This window comes from Crotalus tigris, unplaced genomic scaffold (genome assembly GCF_016545835.1).
Source record: "Crotalus tigris isolate CLP2741 ecotype Arizona unplaced genomic scaffold, ASM1654583v1 scf7180000021232.520764, whole genome shotgun sequence".
Classification (NCBI taxonomy): Eukaryota; Metazoa; Chordata; class Lepidosauria; order Squamata; family Viperidae; genus Crotalus; species Crotalus tigris.
The window spans coordinates 163206-172723 of NW_024098413.1; the positions used below are offsets into that span (position 1 = coordinate 163206).

At 37.7% G+C, this 9518-nt stretch overlaps 1 long non-coding RNA gene across 2 annotated transcripts; it reads right to left on the bottom strand.

The window, feature by feature from the left end:
• Window positions 1–713: 713 nt before the first annotated feature.
• Window positions 714–7860, bottom strand: LOC120320236. 2 transcript variants are annotated; one of them, XR_005559927.1, is made up of 3 exons: window positions 7748–7860; window positions 2588–2644; window positions 714–1712 (listed from the first exon to the last, which is right to left on the bottom strand). It is a non-coding gene; the product is annotated as an uncharacterized LOC120320236 (long non-coding RNA). The 2 variants fall into 2 exon arrangements; XR_005559926.1 differs by lacking the exon at window positions 7748–7860 and adding an exon at window positions 6113–6191.
• Between the last annotated feature and the right edge of the window lie 1658 nt (window positions 7861–9518).

The following is a 9518-nucleotide window of genomic DNA, read 5'->3' on the forward strand; positions in this document are numbered from 1 at the left end:
TAGATAGACAGACAGATAGATCAATGATAGATAGATAGATAGATAGATAGATAGATAGATAGATAGATAGATAATAGGTGATAGAGATATAGATAGATATACATAGATCGAGATAGATAGATAACAGATGATAGAGATAGATGATAGATGGATAGATAGATAGATAGATAGATAGATAGATAGATAGATAGATAAAGGTTGATGGATGATAAATTTGTGTGTGCATATGTTTGAGTGTATATACTGAATGCAGGAAAAAAATAGATTTATCTTTGATATATCTATCCCCATATTGGCCCCATAGATTAATCAAGGACCTCTGAAAAATCAGAGATGAAATGGATGATGATTATTTGTTTTCACTGTGCATACTACACTCAAAAGTAGGACAAACAAACAAAATAGAGCAAGTTTGCAGTTGGGACAATTCTTCACAGTTTGATATGAAAGTATTTTCTCAACTATTTTGTATTTTCTGTTCCTAAGTAACTGAACATTCTTCTCTTTTTTATTTTTATGCAGGCGTGCACCTGCACACATATATAGATGCATCCAGATGTGAGTTTTGCCAGGCAGAGGACACTTTGAGAAGATGATAAAAATGAACTTCTTTACCATGCCTTATACTCAGAATTTGTTTGCAATGTCAGGGTTGATCCATTTAAGAACATATGAGTAATTCTTCACTTTCATCTTTCAATTGCCATTTTTCTGGTTCCCATATTTCAATTCTAAATGCTAATGGGTACCCATACTGGTTTCACTCATGTTCTGGAGAAAATAATAAATGGCTCAGGAGAACTCTGAGGGTTGCAGAAATTTTATTTTGGGGTGTACATATTGTGTGCTTTATTTTCATTGATAATGGTTTTAAAACCTGCAGAGGCAATCAATTTTCTGAAAGAAGGCCAAGACATTAGAATAGCAGCAAAATGTTTGGAAACGTTCTGTATGTTATCCTGAACTAAACTGAGCTTTAAAAGTTCATAGGCCATTCCCATTTCAGAATGACATTTGGTCATTCTAATCTCAACTTTGAGACAGGATCATTTGAAAAATATTAAGACACAGATTTGAGTGTGTTTGAGTTTTGCCGTAAATAATGTTGGCTTCAATAGTGTGTATAGCATATACGCTGGGAAAGCTTGCTAGATAAAGATGGAGTTAATTATTATGAAAATGATTTGTTCATAACAATAAGTTCTAGATTGTGTAGAATATACAGGATTTATTCATTTGCATAAACTCACATTTAAAAGGGAAGGAGAAGCATTCTAGTATGGTAGAAGCCACAAAAATTTGTAGATCAATAGGTGTTTTTGGAGCATTTGTTCCTTTTTGAGGCCCAACCTATCTCACAGTAGAACAGCTAAACATGCCAGAGGAAAAACGGGGGATAAACTTAGCCACTGTGAAGACTGTGCATTCATGTATATGTACATATACATAAAGAAATGTATCTCTTTGCTTTTTTCTTCAAAGGGGCTAGAGTTTTAAGTATGGTTAAGGAATGATATTTCCAGGCCTTTGATAAAGAGTTGAGAAGACCATAAAGTTTCCAAGGAAAGCTTTGCTTCAAAATGTTTCTCTGGCAACTTCAAAGCCTGGAATACATCACAGAGAAAATGTTATAAGATCCTTATTGGGTTTTAGAAGACTTTTAGCACTTTAAAAAAGTGTGAGAGATGATTCCTCCATGTGATCCTCTTCCTCTAAAACAGTGAAAGGAGAGTTTTTCAACTTTTTTTTTTTACAGGATTGATAATAGATTATATACCTTCAAGCCATTTTTGACTCCTAGCAACCATATAACTAGTTTTTCTCTATGACAATCCATGTCTAAGTTTTTCTGTCAGGCCTTTGAATGGTGTTTTACAGAATACATATTTACAAACCAAATAATCTACAGAAGGGGGGATTTAAAAGTCACATTTAGATTCCATAAATATTTTGGGGATTTTGTGGTAGTTTTCTGTGGACCCGAGGAAGTAAAAACATCATAAAAGATCGTTTCTTTGAAAACCTTTTTCTCTCTTTCAGCCGCTTTTTAATTTTTCCTATACAAATCACAGCCAGTGGAATAAAATGCCAAACACCCACAAATGATGGTATTTTCGTGGGAATAAAACAAAGAAAGCTCGTCAATCACCCCCGGAATATGACTTCATAAAATTAATAGGCTGAGACTTTTCATGGATGGATCCCTGATTTTAATTCTGTAATCCTACCCCTCCCCCCCCCCAAGAAAAAAAGAGACAGATAGACAGATAGACAGACAGACCCTTTGGAACTAGTTCAGTCTTACATGGTTATAGCTAGAAATGTAACTCATAACTTTTGTATCTGACAATGTGCTCTTTTAAATACTGCATAGGCATTTCCATTTTAAAATTCAGCCTTCCTCCAACAGAGCTCAAGGCGAGGAGCATGTTTCTTGTCTGAGCAATGCAACACGCCATAGTTAAGATGAACATGGTGACAAGAACAAACGTTTTTGTGCTAGTCAGAAAGGATAGGAATTTATTACCATGAGGGTGGCTTAAGAATAAATAAGCAAGTAAAAATTAATGCACAGCAAAATACCAACCTGCAGCATTATACGTTTTATTTCCATGATGTCTTCTGGGCTTCACTTTTTAATATTCTTCAAAAATAAAACAAGAGGGGGAGATTTTTTCACACCAAAGGAATGGTAGGAAAGAATTCTGCTAATTTAGCCTTAGTCAAATGTGTTGTACAAACATCACATTGTTTTGATGCAATGATATTTATATAATCATTCCAAGCACACCAACATCTATTTTTATGAAAACAGACAAGGCATGCTCCCCAAATTCCAAATATGGGATGTGCCTCCCTAAATATGGCAGCTGCCTCCCCAAATATTGACTGCCTTGATATCCTCTATCATAAGTCAATTTCATCACATCAAATGTACCAATTTTGCAATGACATTTATAAATCCAGCTTTTCTTCCTGTAAGCAGCTTATGACATTGCAGTTGCCCTTTAGGTTTGGGAAGTCATGCAAATTGGAGCCAGATCTGGTTATGTTTGGGACTAGGGATTCATTGCACTTAAAGAGAGAAATCAGACTTCCATTGATTTCAATAGATTGGCTCTAAGCACAACTAAAGCATGACCTCATTCAGTATATATAAATGCTGCAAAATCCTATGGCATCTTTCATCCTTTACTTTGACGACACATTTCTTCTATTTGATGGGAGTTAAGCAAGTTGAAACTCAAGTACTTTGGCCACCTGATGAGAAGGAAGAATTCACTGGAGAAGGGCCTAATGCTGGGAAAGATTGAGGGCAATAGAAGAAGAGGACGACAGAGAATGAGATGGCTGGATGGAGACACTGAAGCAGTAGGTGTGAACTTAAATGGACTCCAGAAGATGGTAGAGGACAGGAAGACCTGGAGGAACATTGTCCATGGGGTTGCGATGGGTCGGACACGACTTTGCAATTAACAACAACACAACAACAAGCAACACTAGCCAGTTTGGCATAGTGGCTAAGCCACCAGACTAGACAGTGGGAGACAGTGAGTTCTAGTCCCATGTTGGGCAGAAGGACAACTGGGTAATCTTGGGACAGTCATTTTCTCTCAGCCCTAGGAAGAGACAATGGCAAACCACTTCTGAAAAACCTTGCCAAGAAAATGGCAAGGACTTCTCTAGGCAGTCTCCAAGAATTGGACGTGAATGAATGAAATAAAAAAAAATGTAGCATTAGAAAGCTGGATCAAAAGATATTTCGGGTTTTAAAAACTGTGTTGAATGATTTCACCTTGTTAAATTGGTCTCTGTGTTAAATTGATGTGCAACTGAGAATGAATTGGTCATAAATTAGATATGCACAAGGCACTGAGTATTTTCTTCAACTACCCACTATAGGACTACAGAGTGAACTGCCTATTTGGTTTCTGTAATAGTTACATTATGATGCAGTCCTTGGCAGCTGTCACTGTGTCCCTTGATTCCCCCCCCCCAGAAATAAGTCCACCTGTGTAGTGCTTATTTAGGAGCACACATGGACAGGCTCACACTGTAAGGCAGGGATTGTTCATCTGTCTGCATTCAGGAACCTCAGCCTAGCTTCTTGATCTTTTAGGGTGCTTTAGAGAGTGATTAGATGATCAACATAGACTCAGAAGGCTAAAAGGATCTTGGAGGTCTTCTTAAATGATACATTTCTTTTCAGCCTTTTGGTGCCTCTGAAAGGAACTTTAAGCTGTGGAATGGGAGCAGGTGGGCTCTGGAAGCAAACTGTAATTACATATATCCCTTGACCCTTTTCAAAGCTCCCAGCTGGTCCATTTTAGACTTTTATGACCATTCTGAAGAACATTAAAGGGAAAAAAAATGTGAGCCAGTGTTCCCAAGGAAGGAAAGCAGCCTTTTTTTTTCAAAGTACTGGAAAATGTCCTTTTTGAACAATTGAATTTCTTACATTTTGCTGCCAAATTTTGGTGATGTGATTTCAGATCGCAGAGCCATAAATGTGATGCTGGGAGACCCACCCTACTCTAAAACAAATTGTTCTTTGAAGTCTAGTCTTATATGGCCTTCCTTTACTGGAACACATGAGAGAAAATTGTTCCAAAGATTCAGCCTGAATGACTTTCTCTGGATCTCATAAGGAAGACAGTAAGATCGGAATTTCTAAATAAACATGTTCTGACTGAGCAGATAGGAGTATCAAACATCTGATGTTCTGTATGTTAAAGAAGCCCATACTTAGCTTATTCATAATAATCATTTCTCTCTTTTCTGCACTCAGTATAGATACATTACAAAAACTAATGGTAAGTGACCACCATCATTCCTCTTACCATTCCATTCTATTTTTCTTTAAATTTCTCTGTAGCACTTATAATGCATCTAAAATGTTCTAAGTTTTAAATAAACCATACATTTATATATTGTATATCTAGGACAACACACTATATTAAAATACATGTATATTTTAGAGATGCCATTTGGGAAAGGAGTTTTATTGTGTGTTAGGAACTAAAGGGAGGGGGGAAATAAAAGGGAGGGGGGAAATTATCTTGCCAGCAAAGTCAAGTGCTTGTGTGTTTCTACTTGTGTTTATTTATTGGAGTGAAGTGATATCCTGTTTCCAAGGTCTGTAGGAAAATGAACTCCAAGCAAATACTTAGCATGGTCCAAAGCTTTGATCTCTGTCCAGTGTATAGTTTGTACTACTTAAAACTGTTGCGTTATTTCAGGGAACTGTTTTTGTTTGTCATTTGCAAGCAATATTTTGTTATCTAAATGATTTACTTGGAATCAAAAGAAAGGATAACTTTCTACTATGAATATGCATTTGTCATTTACTTTGCTTGCCATAAATATAGAAAATGCTGGCAAATTATTTTCAGAGACTTATCAAACCGAAATATATTCCCATAGAATGTATTGATTCCAATAGAAGGGAATATCTGTAGCTTGGGGCTGAACTGTGGGGTACTTGGTGCTTTTTGAGTTTGGCTGTTTGCTTGTATACATTGCCCATCTAAGTATCATCATCATCTATTAAATTCACTCACTCCCCCAAACTAAACTATTTTAGCTGATGGCTTTGATCCCCTATCCCAGGGGTCTGCAACCTTAAACACTCAAAGAGCCACTTGGACCCATTTCCCAGAGAAAAAAAAAATTGGGAGCCACAAAACTCACACGCAAGGGGTAGGGACCTTGATTGAAGAGTTTAATTAAAAAGAAATAGAGGCTGCTGTGCATGTGTTCTCTCTCTCTCTCTCTCTCCCTCCCTCTCCCTCTCTCTCTCTCCTCTCTCTCTCTTTCTCTTTCCTCTCTCTCTTTCTTCTCCCTCTCACCCTCTGTCTTTTCTCTCTTTCCTCTCCCTTTGTTTCTCTTTCCTTCCCTCTTTCTCTTTCCCCTCTCTCCCCCTTTCCTCTCCCTCTCTCTCTTTCCTCTCCCTCTCTCTCTTTCTCTCTCTTTCCTCTCCCTCTCAATCTTTTTCTCTCTCTCCCTCTCTCTTTTTCTCTCTCTCCCTTTTGCTCCCCCTCTCTTTCTCTCTCCATCTCTCTCTCTTTCTCTCTCTCCTTCTCTCTCTCCCTCTCTCCAATCTTCTGCTCACCTGGCAAGCTGGCTTCAGGCTCTTCTCCAACAAGGTGACACACATTATTGGGTTGGCTCTCTCCTGCCCTTCCTGCTTCCTGCAGAGACACAGCAAAGGGAGGAGCCCCGCCCAATAAGCTTGTCAGCTCATCAGAACAGCATGAAGCCACTCTCTTTTTTACACACACACACATACACACACAGAGAGGGGGGGGGAAGCAGGGAAGCGCAAGTGCCTCTCTCTGTCTCTTTCTCTCTGCAAATGGCAGAGGAGACTGGGAGCCACAGGAGAAGGCTCAAAGAGCCACATGTGTCTCCAGAGCTGCGGATTGCCAACCTGTGCCCTATTCCTTACCCAAATATACTTAGTCCATTCATGCTCTATTCAGATTTTGATGTTGTACACTCAGTTCCTTGACCACTGAGTCCAACAATTCTGAAGGTTACAAACATTTTTTTATCTCATGTCCTTTCCAAATAACCAGCCACTATATTGCCCAAGTCTCCTGATTCCACACAACCAAGGCTGATCCCAGTTATTTTAACTTTTTTCAGATCATTGCAACTCTTCCTGTGAAGACAGTAGATTGAGCAAAGATATTACATGAGATTTGTTACTCCATTTTTTAGGGAACCAAGTGGCCTGTAAAGAGCCTAAGTGGCCAAAATTTTATTTTTATTAGCATCTGTCTCTAAGTCTCCTATTACTGAAACAATTGGGAAACAATGTGAATAAATACTTTTTTAAATCCTGTTACTATTCAGATACTTTTAGTCAAATGGCCAGATGAAAATACAGATAGTCCTCGAGGTACAAAACTAATGGAGCCTGCCCATTAAGGCTCATTAGTCAAAAAAATTGTCAAATGAATCAGACTCAATTTTACAAATTTTTAAAATCAAATTCATTAATTGAATCAAATGGATCATTAAATGAACAAAGATCTGACTTAATATTTCCTCTGATTTGTAAATTGATTGCTGCCTGAACTGAGCCTTTCCCCACTGCTGCGGGCCACCCATCAGCTGTTTCTGATGCAGCCTTCCCCTCAGGAAGTAAATTGCCTCCAAGCAGGCTGTAGAGCTCTGTTTGCAATTGCTTTTTAAAAAAAAAAAACCCACTCGTTGCTAGTCTGCTTAAAAAAAAACACTTGCCACTAATTAACTTAAGAGTCTCCAGCCAGGCACCCAGAGGGAGATGGGGGAGGGGTTTACAGAACTGTCAGCTTGTAACAGTAACAGAGATGGAAGGGACCTTGAGGTCTTCTAGTCTAACTCACTGCTCTCACAAGAGCTTATTACTGATAAATGCCTATCCAGTCTCTTAAAAGCTTTCAGTGATGAGGCCCCAGCAACTTCTGGAGGCAATTTAAATTTAAAACCTACAAAGTACAGTAATAAATGCTAATCTCCAAAATAAAAGCAAGGAAACACAATTATAGAATGCTTTGTGTAGATGCTGGCTAGCATTTCTACAAGTAGTTGCAAGGAAAATGCAAACAAACTTTATCTTTGCACAGTACTGTACTTACAAACAATAGTTTGCAAAGTATAGTACTTAAAAAGAAGAGCAGTTTCCAAAATGCTTGCAAACTTTTTAAGAAGAGCAGTTTATACTATAGAGTAACAATAACAAAATATTTTAAATACTTACAGAAGCAATTCTAATATTCCAGTCCTCAAGCTGCAAAAATCACTGGCTCTTATTTGACCAGGTAACCAGGGACAAAACAAAAACAAAACAAAACAAAAAACCAACCCCTTCTGGCTTCAGTAAATTGCATTTGTAACCTGAACAGCACAGGCACATCACAGAGTTAAAAATGGCCGCAGTGACTGAATCCAAGTTACATGGCTACAGAGGCCTCTTTTGGGTCGCAATTTTGAATTTCTAATGTAAGTACCCTTTCTGAATAAATTCATTTTTGTGAATTCATATCTTCAACTAGTAGTCTAATAAATAGCTATTGTGTAATCTATATCATCCATATAAAGGATTAAAGTTAGGATTGACTTCTCGCTGACTAGGAGTGTGAGAAGAAGGGGAAGAAAAATTATTTAGAAAACCTGGAAACAAAGAAAAACATATTGCCATATATTCTCTTATTTGTTATGACAATACATGGAGCTTCATGGACATTGTTATTTTACAGTACTCTTAACTAGGCTTATTAGCACATAAATATCCTTGGATACAGAGTTTGGCCTCAGTGTTGTAACACATTTTTTATTTAGTTATACTTTTTATTTATCCTTTTAGTCCAGAAAGAAACCACATTGCTTCCACAATTTCCAGACAGGCAGAATTATTCTGGGGATGTGATCTCAGCCAAGCTCTGGGCCTTTTTTAGAAGACTTATTTATGAAGCAGTGACAGGTTTATTTGCTTTTGAAAGAGCAATCTGTTTGCAATGAGCTTACCTATAAATACTGAAAACTATTTTCTTTTTGTTACAGTCTTGGCTTATTGGTCAGCTGAAGGTGGTGGTGAATATATCTAATATATCTGCCTTCCTTTTTACCTGGAACAACAACCCTGTGTGTTAAGCTGAAAATGACTGGCTCAACATCACCAAGCCAGCTTTCATGCCTAAACTGAGAGTAGAACTCAGTCTCCTGTTTTCTAGGCCAGCACCTATACCACGAGACCAAAAATAGTGACTTTTTATTTAAAAATTCAAATTCAAATCGGATCATCCACAAAGAAAGGAGGGAGGGAGGGAGACTAAATGCTGTGGATTTATAAAATAAAGCAAAAAGAATCACCAAAACTAGGATCAAAAAACCTTAAACAAAACACATCTCCCAAAGAGAGAAAACCTACCTTAAAATGAACCAAACATGCTCAGAGAGGGTTGCAAGGAAGGAATAGAATGCCCAGGAAGAAAGCACATCTGAAACTGCATTTGTTATGCTTTCTATTTAATGACAACTATATTTCTAAGGCTTAAAACTTTCACTTTGATACATCAGTAACTTGGAAGAATGAGGCTAAGGTACATTGGAAATATGGAAGACTCCCCTGCTTAAAGAAGGCAGTGAGTGGGCGAGAGGGAATGAGATGTGATGCAGCCTAGAGACTAAGAGCATGGCAACTAAATTCCCCACTCCACACCCCACACCCCAAATGCAAAATTTGCTTTAATCAGCAATTTATTAAGTGGCTTCCAACAAACCATGCCATTATCCTCTTTAGTCCTGACATATCTGCATCATATGGAAAATGTTTAATATTGGCTTAGTTTCTTGAGTAATGTGAAGATTACTGGGAAAACTTGTGTACAGACCTTCAAGTACTAGAAAATACTGCTCTTAATTGATGTAAAGATTCTGATAGCATTGTTCTAGGACTAGCAAAGCTTCTAATCTCAACGTTCTTCCAAACTTGATGTCAAAAAAGAATTTGCAGATGTCAGTACTTCAAA